General features: G+C 42.1%; 1 protein-coding gene across 2 annotated transcripts in view; it reads left to right on the forward strand.

Annotated features, from left to right (window-relative positions):
* The first annotated feature begins 4,244 nt into the window (after positions 1–4,244).
* Positions 4,245–15,228, forward strand: part of nlgn3a (neuroligin 3a) — a 151,701-nt gene continuing 140,717 nt past the window's right edge. Inside the window, exon 1 of one of the 2 annotated variants that reach the window (XM_033633256.2) lies at positions 4,245–4,584. The gene's annotated coding sequence lies outside the window, so the exon portion shown is untranslated. The remainder of the gene's footprint in view (positions 4,585–15,228) is intronic. The other variant, XM_033633255.2, reaches the window with a different exon arrangement.

A 15,228-nucleotide genomic window follows, 5' to 3' on the forward strand; every position in this document is an offset into this window, starting at 1 on the left:
TAGAGGTGCTATGCTTAAGTTTTGTCAGTAGAGGAGGTGCCGGATCATCAGCCAGTACAATCACACTATTAAAATGTTTACTGTTTTATCTGTTACTAGTGAACTAGTAAGTTTTTTTAATTCATTCTTTCATTTTGCATAACTGCTTATCCTGTTGGGGGTCACAGGGGTTGGGGGTGGAGCCTATACCAGCTGACATTGGGCGAGAGGCTGGGTACACCCTGGACAGGTCGCCAGACTATCACAGGGCTGACACATAGAGACAGACAACCATTCACACTCACATTCACACCTACGGGCAATTTAGAGTCACCAATTAACCTGCATGTCTTTGGACTGTGGGAGGAAGGCGGGAAAAAACATGCAAAGTCCACACAGAAGGGCACCGCCATCCCAGGTTTGAACCATGCACCAACAATGCTAACCACTGCCACCATGACGCCCATCATACCTTTTAATCATTTCATAGGTGAGATTCAGCCCTTTGCAAGTGGAACATTTCACTAAAATATGCATCAAACTTAGCCTAAGAAGGAGCTTTCATGGGGTTAGAGTGTAATAGACAATTAGCTTATTTACTGTAGTCTGTTTAAAGATCGTGCTGTTTAATGATAGGTCGCACTTTAGTCTTTATTTATACATGAGTGCTGAAACTAATATTTACAATACACATAAGTTGGTTTTGTGCCATGTAAACTGGCAACATGTTACTCTGAGGAGGGCCCCCAAACCAGATCTGCTCAGAGTCCCCAAAATTCTAGGGCCAGCCCTGTCCCGCTCCAAAATATTCTGTTAAGAGGCCTAGCCCTTGGAGTTAATGACATGGAGAGGCGTAATACAGCTTAGAAGAGAGAATTTCTCTAAGCTAGAAATGGAAACCCTGACGTCCCAGGTCAAATTTAACCAACTGGCTCTATTTGGCAGCCTGAAAAGTGTCATCAGAGGAAGTTGGAAAAACACAGTATGGAAAGAAATCACTTGCTACAGTCAACAGTGGTGCAGTAAACAACTGAACTAGAGGTTGCAATATTTAATTGATATGTACCAACCCACTAGGGTTACATATATTAAGAATATTAGCCTATATATGATATAATACTGATACTGTTATAATGTTAATATACAAGCTTGTAATTGACCCAGACCAAGGAGCACGTGGCTGCGTGTGTCAGGTCTGCTTCCATTTTGGGCATATCAGGTGATGTAGGAGACCGATATATCACCTGCGTCTGAGCTGGGCAATTGTAAAAATTTTATTGTCTAGCTACTACTATTTAAATAATTACACTATTGCAGAGTTTATTTATTTAAACCATGTTTTAATGATGAATCATATAAACGTGCTTTGGCTTGTCAGTGTTTAAAAAAGGTCTCGGATGATTTAGAGTCGGGCATCATGGTGTTGGTCTGACTGGAGTCAGTCACTCCCCACCACTACAGACCACCTCACCAGGAGGGGAGTGGACAGCAGCTCTGGAGGTGGACCCACCGTCAGCGACCTCAGCAACAGCCAGCAGAAAGCCAGGCTTTGTGGGACCGGACAGCCCAGACTATTCTCATCAAACTTTCTGTTGCTGCTGTTACACAGGTTAGACCCAGCTCTGCTGCTGGCCACCAGCCCACTGTGACCCCTGGCTCTGGGGGGTTTGCACTGGGCCAATTTGACTGAAGGTCTGTCTTCAGAGCTGCTGCATGCTCTCTTCCCGGAGAAGCAGTCCACGACAGCAGCAAGCAAAGCGGAGGGGCTGTGCCAGTGTTGGTCCTAGCACATTTGGTGCCCTAGGGGAACTGTCCCCTGAATAGAACTTGCATTCTTCACAATGTAAATCATTGCAACCTCTGTGAGCTGTTCGTTATGGCCACCGGGTGCTTAGAGGTTAATGATAACTAGCTCTCTTCCTGCCAATTTGTTGGTTTTTCATTTTCTGGAGTGTAGTGGTAGTTAAGTGGGCACCAGAGAGCTTTTGTCGTTTTGACATGATAACGATACAACGTGTTTTGGGGTTCACATGACGTTGGATAACTCGCCCATCTCCCCCAGAGAGCAGGTAAAGTGTGACAAGCTGGCGAGGGGCGCCCAGAAGAAAAAGGCCTGTCTATTATTTAGTAGGCTTTGCTATGTAGTCATGTTGTTGTGGCCTTATTCAGTATTTCTAAGTAACAGTAGTAATAATAATAATAATAATAGTAGCCACAGGCCGGCACTGAGCTGTGCTAATTCAGATACAGAACACAGAGAGAGCAAAGCAAGCGAATGCACTGTGCGCAGTTTTACGATGAAATCGGATTGCAGATTAAAACAGCATATGGGAGACACTGGGTTACTGTAGGAAGCACGTGCAAATGTCCACAGTCATCTGGTGGGAGGGGCTTAGGGCAGAGAGGGGACTGCTGCAATAGGAGGATGTCTCTTCAATTCTATGTTTTTTCCTTTTCCAGAAAACTGCCTACCCCAGCTTTAAGTGGTTGAGTTGTGTGTTTAAACCTTAAAACAATGTTGTTATTCACATTTAGACTGTCCTAAAATGCACTCACTTTGTTTTAATGCAAAAAGAGCTATTTAGCTTGATCTTGATAAAGAACACTTTATAACGATAAGGGAAGCTTAAAAGTCGGCTTCTCAAATTCGCAGCAAAAGTAATGTCAACTTTATTTATAGAGGACATTTCAAAACAAATAGTGCTGACCAAAGTGCTGCACAACTTCAGGAAAACAGATAAACACATAAAGGACAATATAAACATAACGGCAGAGACACAAGGACAATAGAGGAACGACGCAGAAAGACAAAGCACTGATGATGCGGTATTGATCTCAATTGGATTTAAAGGCCAAGGAGAAGAGATGGGTTTTCAACCAAGATTAAAAAATGTCAGCAGAGGGAGCAGACGTATGTGGAGGGATAAACTGTTCCGAGGTATCATACGGCGACTGTGGGTCATATCACAGAGATGGCTATCTCTCCAGAGCCTTTCCAGTAAACACACGGTAAATCAACATTCACAAACATTTAGGAGACATTTGCATAGAGACAAATTCATTAAGGAGATTCAGCTGTGATTATAGGAACTTCTCAGAGTAATGTAATAAAGTTTATTGGTGGAGGCGTGGCTGAGCTGTTGCATAGCCTGATGGATGAAGCTCGGCACCTGTTTTAGACGCTCAGAATACACACAGGTATCTAATTACACAAGTGATATTAAAGTGTTGTTGAGTGAAAGCCACCTTTTATATAATAATTTTGTTTGCGACTTTGTTATGTTGATCTGTTCTGTTCACATGGCATCTATATATCCTGAGGTTTCTACCATTTTTTGCCCTGAAGAGTTTTTGGGGAGTTTTTCCTCATCCGCTGTGAGGGTCTAAGGACAGAGGGATGTTGTATGCTTTAAAGCCCTCTGAGGCAAATTGTGATTTGTGATATTGGGCTTTATATATAAAATTTAATTGAACTGAAATTGATAAAATGTTTAAAATCCATGATTATTATTATCACTTTTATTGGGGTGATCCTTATATAAGTTAACTTCTTTTTTTCTTTTTTTTTTCAATTAATTTGAGTCCTACTTTCTCTCACTTGTAAAATTAAGTCTGGACATTTTTAAAGAAGAAGAGTTGATTGTTAATGACACGTCACACCAGGAATCTCCATTACATCTTTTTCCTATTACTTTATTGGCTCACAATCACCACCGTGGAAATCAAATAAAGGCTTGTGAAGTAGCTTTAATAGCCTAGAGGTAATTTACTGAGTGAGAAATGCAGGATCAACTGCATCCTGTAGCTTATTAGGCTCCTAACTAGCCTATTCAGCATTTAAGGAACTTTTGCATCGCCTCTTCATTCATTAATTTTCCCCAGCCTTATAAAAGTCCTCCTCCCTGCTCTTAACTGTTTGTCTTTGTAAATAGGTTGTCTATAGTAGAATTTAATCTTGAGTTTAAATGGGAATTTCCTAGAAAACGCAATTAAAGATTTTTTTCCTATAGGACAAACAGCCTGAGGAAGGATGAATGATGCGTGTTACAGGGTGATGTCTGTGGGGGACAGTGAGATGTGGCCCCTCAGTGAAACATGAAAAAAAAGGCTGTTTTTGATGACCTGTCAGAGACAGCAGAGCAGAAGGGCAGAGCAGAGTTGGACGGCATAAATCCTCTGCTCCTTTTCATGTATGATGCGTGTGCCCTTGGTTACCTAGTAACTCTCCTCTCCATCTCCAATCGGCGCTCCCGAATATTCAGCCTCGGGATCGCGCCGCGCGCCCCCGCGAAGCTCGTGTTGAGCCGAAGAGTCAAAAGCATCAAAACGCACCAGGACTAGGAGGAGAGCTTTTCCCCGGCCGGAAAAAACCCCACAATAACATGGAAGACATGCATTAAAATGAGAGCGCAGTGAGGATAATGAGAGACGGCATCGCTTCACAGGAAGGTCATTCCCGAAAAACATAAGCAGTGCGCAGACTATACGGATATTTGGAGTATACCCGACTGCAAGTGGAGAAGACCCCGAAACAGTGAAACATTGTCCCGGCTTTTTATTGTCGGAAAAGCAAGGCATGGAGGGATTTACATCTCGACAAGGCAGGTGAGTCATTTCATGATACTTGATGAGCAGCTGTGGGGGGAAACATCTCAAGGCTGTGTGTGTGCTGAGTGAGTTATGGGGGGGGAATGCAGGAGAGACATCGGGCTACTTGGACTCAAATTATACCACTTGTATTTTCTCTAAAGATAAAGATTTTGGTGGTGCTACATCGACGCACCGCAGTACACCGGCACGAAGCACGTATACTTCCAAAACGCATTTGGATTTGTGTGTGTGTGTGTGTGTGTGTGTGTGTGTGTGTGTGTGTGTGTGTGTGTGACTTGAACGGACTACCCCGGGTCTCATTGGAGGAGGAATTTGGATGCTGGATAACTGTGTCTTTTCACCCACCCTGACATTTCCAACACGCACCACTGCAACGCAACTGATAATGCATGACATAAATAACGTGGTAATTGTCGAGAGCACTTGTTACTTCATGGCCATAAAGACATCTTGTGTGCGTGATGGAGCAGTGACGCGCAGGCTCCCTCTCTTCCCTCTCTCTCTTTCATCGCTCTCCCCTTTAACGCAAATGAAATAGCCCGGTGACTTGCTTTAGGCAAATGAAATTGCATGCTCTGAAGTTTAATGGAAATTAAACAGAAGAATTACTGAATCAAATCGCCCAGGATGACATCAGATCTAAGATTTTTTTATATAAATATATATCTATAAATATAATGCAAGTGGAATCTGGCACCAGTTTGCAGCAAGCTACCTCCATCTGTTGTGGTGAGGACCAGAATGATGTGCCCAAGCATACGGGGATCCCCATTTTCTTATTCTTTTTAAAGTTTTGCACACAGATTGATTCTCTTGGAGGTTTCTGGAAGACTAGCTCAATTTGGATGCTTAATTATTATGCGTGAGGTTCAATGGGAATTTTCCTGGTTGATTTAGAGTGACAAAAACCTAAATCAATGTATTTTATGTATAATTTGGTGCTTATATATATTATTTTCTTGCCTACTCATCACCGAAAGTCTCTGACGTAGTAGCCTCTTTTCAGCATTGATCTTTTTGACTTATTCCATGACTCTGCTAAATCCCTGTAGCAAACGACCTCACTTTCCCATCTCTATAATTCTTGTGACAAGTGTAAACCACATGCACAAACTGCTGGTGGAAGAGGAGGGTTTAAATTCAAAGCACTATGATGAGCCTGCAGGCCCCCCATGCGTCTGCTTTCTTGCAATCTTTACATTCCCGGACACATGGCAGAAGCTTTAAGATAAATAGTCATTGTGGAGAATAATTAACTGCGAGAGTTGAATCCCCCCAAAAAAAGGGAAGAGGGAGTGAAAATGTCAAGCAAGAGTTGTCATGGTGATTGGTTGAATAAACGATGTGTCCCTGAAACCTAAGCATTTAGGAAATGATCCAGCCTTTTATTTGGCATGCATACCCACACTATTGATGAAAGAAGCCCTTAATGGGTGATAATAACGCAGACGCCATAGAATTCCGAGTTTTTGTTGCACGCATTTAAAAGCCACCCTATGAAATTTGATTAGCACTCTTTGGATTTTGATTTGCAGGCAAATTGCGTTCATTTATATTGTATGTGTGTCTTCAATATCATGTGAAGGATTATGCATGCTGCTGCTGCTGCTGCTGCTGCTGCTTGTGGATTCTCTCTCTGGCCCTTCAGAGTTTGTATTCCAGTCCAGCAAAAGTGCTATTTTTCGAGTTCCCTGCTGTTTTAATATCCATTCTTCATTTTTTTTCCCTGAAATTTTCGGGCTTGTGCTCGAGCTGTGTTACAATCATGGCAGCTAAAAACCGTAGCTTTTTTTTTTCAGCTGTTGGAGAATAATTACAGAGAACGCTGCTTGCTGAATGTGTTCATTAGCTGGACATATTAGACTTGAAAGCTTGGCGCCACTGAGAAGTGGTCGACATGTGATCACTGACAGACACACACACACTAACACGCAGCGTTTCAAAGTGCAGCACTGAGTCCATTGTTTACCCTGTGAGTCTCAGGACTGCTCAAGAAAAGCTCCATGAGACTCCCTGTCTGCTGCAAAGGTCAGCGAGGCTTCGTCCTGACCTAAAGTGAATACACCTGAGTACGTCTTGGCCTGACTTAACATGGATGAGCCGCTCATTGGCCCGAGAGGCCTCTTGTTCTTTAGCCTTCAGTTTCTCTTTCCACGTGCTCTCGTTATTGCTCTCACATCCAGACGTGTGGACGGAGGTGTGCGAGCGCCTGTGCTCCTCTGTGTATATGCAGGGGTGTGTTGTTGCACATATGAGAAAGGCTGCGGAAGGTTATTTGTGTTTTCTAATATTCTTCATTGTGTTTGACGTGTTGTCTTGGAGCAGCAGGAGCAGGAGCTGAAATAATTTCCCAAATGGATACCTCTGACCTTCTGAAAATATGTCCTATCACCGGGGCTGGGTATCGTTTGGGTTTTAATGATTCTAATTCTGATTCTGCTTATCAGTTCCACCTCCATAGTGATTCTTGACTCAAAATTTTTGATCAAAGGGGTCAAAACAGGTCACAGAAGAAACTTTCATTGTTAAAAAAAACTTTAATACAATTCATATGTGTGTCACAGTTCACTTCATACAGTTTATGGAACCTGTAAATTTATTTCATACAGTTTAATTTGGTTGCTGTTTTTTAAGTCACTGTTCTGTAACTACACTGAAACCTGCCAAAGTGATGCAGGCTCCAACATATGTCAGGCCAGGAAATACAATCAGCAAGTTGCCCGATTGGGCTAGTACTTACTATTTAAGTCACTATTTCCACTGACAGTGCTGAACTGTGAAAGATAAATCTGCATCGACAAGCAAGAGATCAGCAAGAGAACTCGTTAGCGTTAGCTGTTAGCTGTTAGCTGTTAGCTGTTAGCAGCTGTTGGCCGGAACTAACAGCTGACGGAGGTTGCATTGAGTTACATGATGATGTGTCAAGCTCACACTGGTAAAAACGAGTATTGAGCAAAGGTAAAACTCTCAAATGTAATATTGTAACATTTAGTTTTTGGCGAGAAACTTGAATAGACACAGCTGTTCAAAAGACAAATTTGTTAATGTTTTCAGAGATATCAGAGGTGGAATGATGATATAGTAAATAGTAAAAAGGCTTTTGAAGCAAGTATTTAAAAAATGTTTCTTGATGTGAAGGAAGGTTATTTTACAGGTTGTGTCATAAATGTGTGGGATGGATTTTGTGCTCATCCAAAGGTAGCGTAATGAAGGGCTGAATGACTTTAGAGCAGTTCAAGGATTTTTATATCATTTATATTCATCTGTACCTGACTCGGCCCAGAATTTCACAATCGTTGCATCCCAACAAACATTATCCAGACATTGCTTCGCAAGTGATTCTACTACGTCTGCTTTACTCTGTCTGTGTCTTACTCTGCTCAGTCCCGGAAATATGAGTAGAGCGCAGTGCACAAAGACAGACACAAACAGGCTAATTTGCATCATAGATTAAATGTCCGTCAATGTAAACAACATACAAGTTGAAACACAAAATAACATTCTCTGCTTCTTAGAGAAAAACATGGCCGGTGTTAGAAGAATAGCATAGCTGCTTGAAGGAATAGCTCCATAGTGTGATGAGTGAGATGGAGAGAGAGAAGGTGGCTGTGCTGAGAGAAAACAGGTGTTGGCGATCGGAGCAGAGAAGACAACCTACAGTCAATGGTGCACGGCCTTAACCATACTCGTGTGCTCGCAGCTCTCATTGATCTTCCCATAACCCCCAGACAAAACAAAAGCTAAATGTATCGCTTTGACTCGGTCGTCCAATCTAGAAAGAGCGCCGGTGTGTAGTTGTTAAAATTTTGGAACTGGTTCTTGATGCCCAACTATGCCTATCACTGCCTATCCCACGTCTAAAGAAACGCCTGACATTGTTTTCACTTCCTCTCAATGTCATACACACAAAGAGAAAAAAGCAGTTGTGGAATATTTGGATTTAATGCACATCATATTTTACTATATTACCAAGCAAACAAGATACAAGGTTGCATCGGCCTTGATGACTGATGCTCTTAAAGACACACTGTGCGGCAATGTCTTACAAAGCAGACCTATATATATATGTGTCCTTCAGCCTAACTCTCTTCATGTTGGTGCTAAACATTAGTGAAAGAATTCAGTCTCTATTTAATATCACTTAAAATGTAAATGATTCAAAGTCCTTCAGGTTTTTAATCGGCCTTAACAATAGTGCGTAGAGAGCTCTGCAAACTGACGGGGCTATGTTTTTAACCCGAGTCAAATGACGTGTCAGCTGAGTTCTTTCATAATCTGGCTGTCCTCAGACATGGATGTACAGTGACTAATGAAGGAGGATAAACTTGTCTCTTCATGTTTGCACAGGAGGATGCGCTTTCATCATCATTAAATCACACCTTTTGTGACAGAATTGCCGAAAAACAGCCTGATTGTTTTTCTAAAATATCACTCGAAAGGAGCGACAATTCACCAGACACACTCGTGTCACATTCATTTTTAATAATGAATAAGACGTATTTGTTAAATCTGTGAAAAGATGAAAGAGTCTTTGTTTGACTAACAAAATGGTTTTGGCCTGAGGCACAAAGATAGGCCTCAAGTCTACTGCACATAACATATTTAACAGAGATTTTACATTGTTCATGGCCCAAAAACATCTCCCCTGACTAACAGGTTTCCCTGCCAAAGACCAATGTCTGCTTAGTAAACAAGATTCTTTTGGACATCGCCATTCTAACTACAAAGCAGATGTCACACAGTATGTCTCTGCTCACTGTCTGCCAGAAGTTATCTATTATTTATTTATTTATTAATTAGAAAATTTACACTCAATAATACACAGGCAGAGGATGAAGCCTGCTGATTTAAAATCAGGGATGTAACTGCATATGCGGCAGCAGTGAGGAGCTATTTTCAATTGTTTTCCTTTTTTAAAGGAGACTTTTTAAAAATGCATCACATGGAGAGAGACAGCGAGAGGTGGGGGCGGGAGGCTGCCATGATAGGGAGAGCAAAGCTGCACTTCAGACTTACACAAGCTTAGTTTGGGGATGAAGCTCAGCTCATTTCATTCATGTGGACCACACAAACGACATGAATGACCTTTTTAACTCTGGCATGTGAGAATCAATCCACTGGAGCAGCGTATGCAAGTTTGTTTACATTCCATTGATTTGACTTTGCGGAAGTGTCACACTTATTTGTAGACTATTTGACTAGGATTTGCATAGACTTGCACATGCAGTATGACTCGGCGAACAACTAACCCTCAAATTTATGTATAGATTTCTGTGGTCCTGCACTTACTGTCCTCTAAAAGTCCACACACGCAGCGTGCCAGCTCATTTGAATTTTAAATTGTCTGTCAAAAAGAATTTAAGGTAAGTCTGAAACGAACAAAGTCCTTACTTTGTGGCTGACAGGGGTGAAGCCCTGCCTGTTTGTTTTCTGGAAAGTTCACCTTAATCCATATGATTCAAATTGCATTCTATTCCGCTTAATCCACCCGGAGAATAGACAGACAAGTGACAGGGAATCAACACTTTTAAATCCCGGGGATGAACGTTACTGTTCAGGTAAAGTTGATGTGGCAGAGTGTGCCTTTCCCCCGTCAATTCCCCAGCTTCTTATCCAACTAAGCAATCGCTAAGCCCCTTTCTCTCCTCATTTTCCTAACATGGAGTGAGTATTGTGTGGGTCTGGCAGGACACAGAAGCAAAGGGCCCGCCTAATTCATGGGGTAAATTAGTGAAGATAAGGCCTGAGTCAGTACCTCCAGCCTACCACAGATCCCCTGGGGCAGGCTCTTAAGGAGCTTAGTAAAAGCCTGTCGTATGAAGACATGACATGGAGCTGGCTAAATGGGCTACGTTGGAGTGTCTTCCATCAACCTAATATTCATATATGGGTCACTGTCGTTCAAGCATTAATCCCATTCAATTTATTCATTCTTGGTTATTAATTCAGAGTTTTAGGAAAATAAGGCACTATGTGTGAGAAAGGTGAAAGAGGGTGTATTAGCGAGGCTCTAATGCAACTGCGCACCAAACTGGCAAAACACTTAGGCCGCACTCATAAGACCGTGTTGTGTAAGAGTCTGTGCCACCAAATCAATAATGAATGCTGGTTTACCCGTAGTAAAAGAACAAGGCAGAACTCCTCTAGAGTCACTGGGTCACATACACTGGGGAAACAATTAGAGGCTTCCTCGCGCTTCGCTCCGCAGCTTGTTTTTTTTTTTTTTTTTTTTTTCCCCCTCCTTTCTTTTACTTTTTTTCAGCTGCGCACATTTCCCCCTAATTTTTCTCTGGGGTCCGGCAGCATGTCTGTACCGCTGTTGAGAAATTACAGACACCGGTCGCAAAGTCTTTTCCAGCCAGAGCTACAAAAGGCCGTGTCAGGTCCTTGTGATGTATGTGGGGGCCACGTGAAGTGGAAAGCATGGTGACGGATAGGACACCAGTCTTGCGGGTGTGTGTGTTAACCTCATAATGCTGACAGATTACAGATTTAAATATTTTAAACCTCACAGAGCACATGCTGCTGGTGATGAAGAGAGTGGAAATGACTGCAGTAATGCAAGAGATTAATAGCGATCCTTCCTCACTCACCCACACACACACACGCATACACACTCACACTCCTCTGAAACTCGTTGGCCATCGTATAACCCTAGACCTCTGCACCACCACTGGACTCTTGAAACGCAGTTGCTTTACACTCTGTTGTATCACCTTCTTCTTTCCTGTTTTGCTCGCACGCATACACTCACGCCATTATGGAAGAGTTTTGATTATATTTCCGATTTAGCCAAATCAGTGCTGACACTGAGTAAGTGTCACGCTGCTTTATCTTCCTTCCTTTCTCAAGGCGAGCTGTAAATAATGTAGAAGTGTTTTTTTATATCCTTCGTTTATACCTGTTTTCAGGCAGACTCTCCACCACACTTTTCACCTGTATTTCTGACAGTACACAGAGAAGGCATTAGGCACAGATGTGACTTGCTCAAAGCTCTGGCTGACTGAGGTATCGCTTCCACCAGGCTATTTATTTTTTCATTTCACTATCTTGGCTACTGAGGAACCTGGAGACCAAATAAAATATTATGTACATCATAAATGTAAAGCGCAGGATTGTGATGGGGACCTTTGCTTTGTCCCTGTGCAGGCTATGTTGGGGTTTTTTTTTACTCAGGACTGGAGCAAGGAATTTTAGAAATACTAAGGTAATGAGTACAAAATTTCCCACTGCAGCCCCATCCTTTTAGAAAGTTTTGACGAGCCCCTTAAAAAGCGAATAATGACTTAGATTCTGCTTTGTGTATTCACATGAGTGTTTATAGATTTTATTCCTTTAAATGTTTTAAAACCTTCCCCCAGTGCCTTGGATACAATTCTGATGGAGGAATACAGAATCCTTTCATTTTTTGGTCTTAGGATTTCCATGACAAACAGCGTATGGACCCATACAGAAGTCTCAGTCATCACTAATGACCCGCTCTCAGTGTGTGGCAGCGTATTTATCTGCAGAGACTCTGCCCTCTGCCTGCATTTTTGTATTTTCCTCTAATTTTCTGTGTTCAGGACGTTTATGGTTATGTACCCCCACAGCGCTCATGTGAGGTCAGGGCTTTGTAAAAAGGAAGTAACGAGGCACCAGACCATAAGCAGCAGGCATCCGAGAGACACGGCCAAAAACAAAAACGCAAATATAGTGAGGCAAAACGCCAAACGTGACTGAATCTGGGGTTGGCTTTTACTTTGACTTTCGCTGGTGAGCGTGTTGACAAACAGTAACTGACAACCCTGCATAGTATACGTCTAAACAGGACATTTTTAGAACATAAACTCGTAAGAAAAATACCAAAATCAGCCTTAAAAACTATAGAATACAAACTAAGGTTTTAATGAACTCCCAAATTCCCCAAAACACTAGTGAGGACGTGTCCTTGGCGTCTTCAGCAGCAACTACGTCTCTCTGTCTTTACTGATGCTCACATTTCCTCCCACATTCCACATACATGCAAATCAGGCTGACTGGAGAGTCTGAATCGCCTGCAGGTATTAATGTGAGTGTGAGTGGATGTCTGTGTGTGAGCCCTTTGATGGATGTCCACTGCGTCCTGCTGTAGTCTCCAGTAACCTTAAAAGGGCTACGTGAGTAAAACAATACATGGATCAGTAAATAGTAAGCAACCAAATCTCATCAGAGTCTCTTAATAGTACCGTGTATTACAGTGTGGAAGCTTTTTAAATGTGCCTTGATGACATTGTAAACCCTCTGCCTCTAAAAGGATAGTACCTGCGTTGGGATTGGTTTATTTTGGTGCTTACATGTAGACCTGCTCCCGACTGTAGTCTATTTATATCTCTTGCCAGCTTGGCAATGCTTCCTGATAGCCTTTGAGGACAGAGAAATTCCTCCATCAAACTCAGGGCCCATCTGTGCCCATATTCCTCCCAAAAGGAGCCATCCTCCGCAATTATAGCGTTCTTCCAATGATACCATCATCATGCCATCACTCTGTGTAAGAACAGGCTCCAGGAAATTGACTTGATATTAATCTGACAAAATTACCAAGAAAGGAAATTAGACTGGGGAATTTTCTCTGGCAGTAGTTGTGTTTTTAAGGTGAGATGCACTCGTTGCATGACTCTGGGAGCTTAAATAACAGCACATTAAGCTATTTTACTATTTGAAATATTGTGCGAGATATGTGTCGAGCTTTAAAATCCTTGCTAAATAGAGTTTATTTGACCTAATATGTTCTCTTTGACTTGCTGCAGCTCACTACATTGATACAGATCCAGATTCACCTGAAAATCTGGGTCATTACAGAAATAGCCTTGTGGCTTACTCTCCCAAGACGGCAGCACTGATGAATTGGTGGCTGTAGGTCACTATGACAATGGTTTGAGTGGAAAAAGTGAGGTTGAGGGCAGGAGCTGGAGATTTTTTGATGAGTTTCTCGCTGGTTTTTTAATCTAGAAAAAAGTTTTGTTTCTAAAGAGTTTGGTGATGTGGGCGAACACATAAGACTAGAGGGATCCTCTAGGCGCTTTTCTGAGCCTTTAAGTAGCACAGATTTGAGGGTTTTTGCTAAAACTGCCCAAGTTATGCGCTGCAAAATCCATAATCGCATATTATTTGTAGAATGCTGTAACTATGTGGGATGCAATTTGAACCGTGATTATTAATATACTGTATTTCCATGGGCTAAAAGTGCTTGTGTGCATTTCTAGATACAACTTGCTGTGTGTGTTTTGGAATCCTGGAAAGTGACACCTGTGTTTTGTCTCTCGAGTCGCCACAACAGGAAGGTAGATTTGGGACAAGAGACTCCAGAGTTGTAGTTTCTCTCGTAGGTCCTTTCAGCTTGCGCCCACTGTGAATTTCAGCCGGGTTTAAGTACAGGTGTTGAATGACATAATAGTGGTGGGCAGTGCAGTCCTGAAGCTGAAGAGTGAAATGATACTGTTAGATAGAAATGGTACTCTGAGAGTAGCAGGAATGGAGCGGGGATCAGAGAGGATAAGAGCAAGGACAGAAGGAAGAGTCGAGATTGAAAGGAAACAAGAGGAAAATGGTTAGGTTGGAGAAAGGTAAGCCTGGATAAGCCTTTTGACAAGTGAGCTCTGGGCTGGAGAAAGCCAGTCAAACAAAAATCCGCCAAGTTTGTTTTATTCATGCTGTGGACAACTACGGCTTCACCATCTATTTTTTACAGCGATACACAAACAACAAGCAGAATACAAATGCTACCGAATTGTATCCCGCGCTCCCTCTTTTATGTGAAGATTTCTGATTGAGGCAGATTTCCCTGCCATGTTGAAAATTACTAAATGATTCAAGGTTTTCTGACACCCCAGAATTTACTGGCATCCTCATCTCTTATTCCCTTTAATCACATCCTCTTTCAATCCGAACCTGCTTCACACACATTTCGTGCATTTAAAATTCTACAGAAGCCCCAGCTCCAAAGCAAACAGCAACAATAAGCATTTATTGTTGAAGCTTTTTTGGTCGCCTGGCACCCAGTAAGATGTTAACTAATGGGATGTCGAATGGAGTTATTTGCTATTGCCGCTGAAGAATAACAATTCACCAAACAGGATATTGAATTTACATTCTTTGAGCCTCTTCTTGGTTTGTGTGACCAAGATATCTCCCAAGTCTACATCTGAAATAAATTATTGAAAGGAAGAAGTATTGTGTATTTTATAGTGCCGCAAACGGCGTCAGAACTGTAAAGTATGTTTCAGCAAGGCTGCCAAACTGCTACACATCGTTTTCCTTGATTGGCTGTTGAAAAAATACCTAAAGGAAAGTCATTATCCAGCGTACACACACACTTGCACGCTGCACCCGAAGACTCCTCAGGGTTGATTCTAATGATACCCATGTGATTTATGCAGCGGATCCATGATCAGTGTGTAAAAAGGAATCCAGAACTGACCTAATAAGCCATATCTTTGCCTTTGTTTCCCGCTGTGCTTTTTTGAAAGGAGACATTAGGAAGCACGAATGAGGAAACCTTATCACAAAAGATGTTGGAAATGTGACACATTTCCTCGGGGATAATTGTGCTTTGTGTCTCGGTGGCCCACTTTTCCTCCGTATTGATGCTTTGCTGCACATGAATGACAAACAGCTGCA

Source organism: Epinephelus lanceolatus, chromosome 7 (genome assembly GCF_041903045.1).
Source record: "Epinephelus lanceolatus isolate andai-2023 chromosome 7, ASM4190304v1, whole genome shotgun sequence".
Taxonomy (NCBI): domain Eukaryota; kingdom Metazoa; phylum Chordata; class Actinopteri; order Perciformes; family Serranidae; genus Epinephelus; species Epinephelus lanceolatus.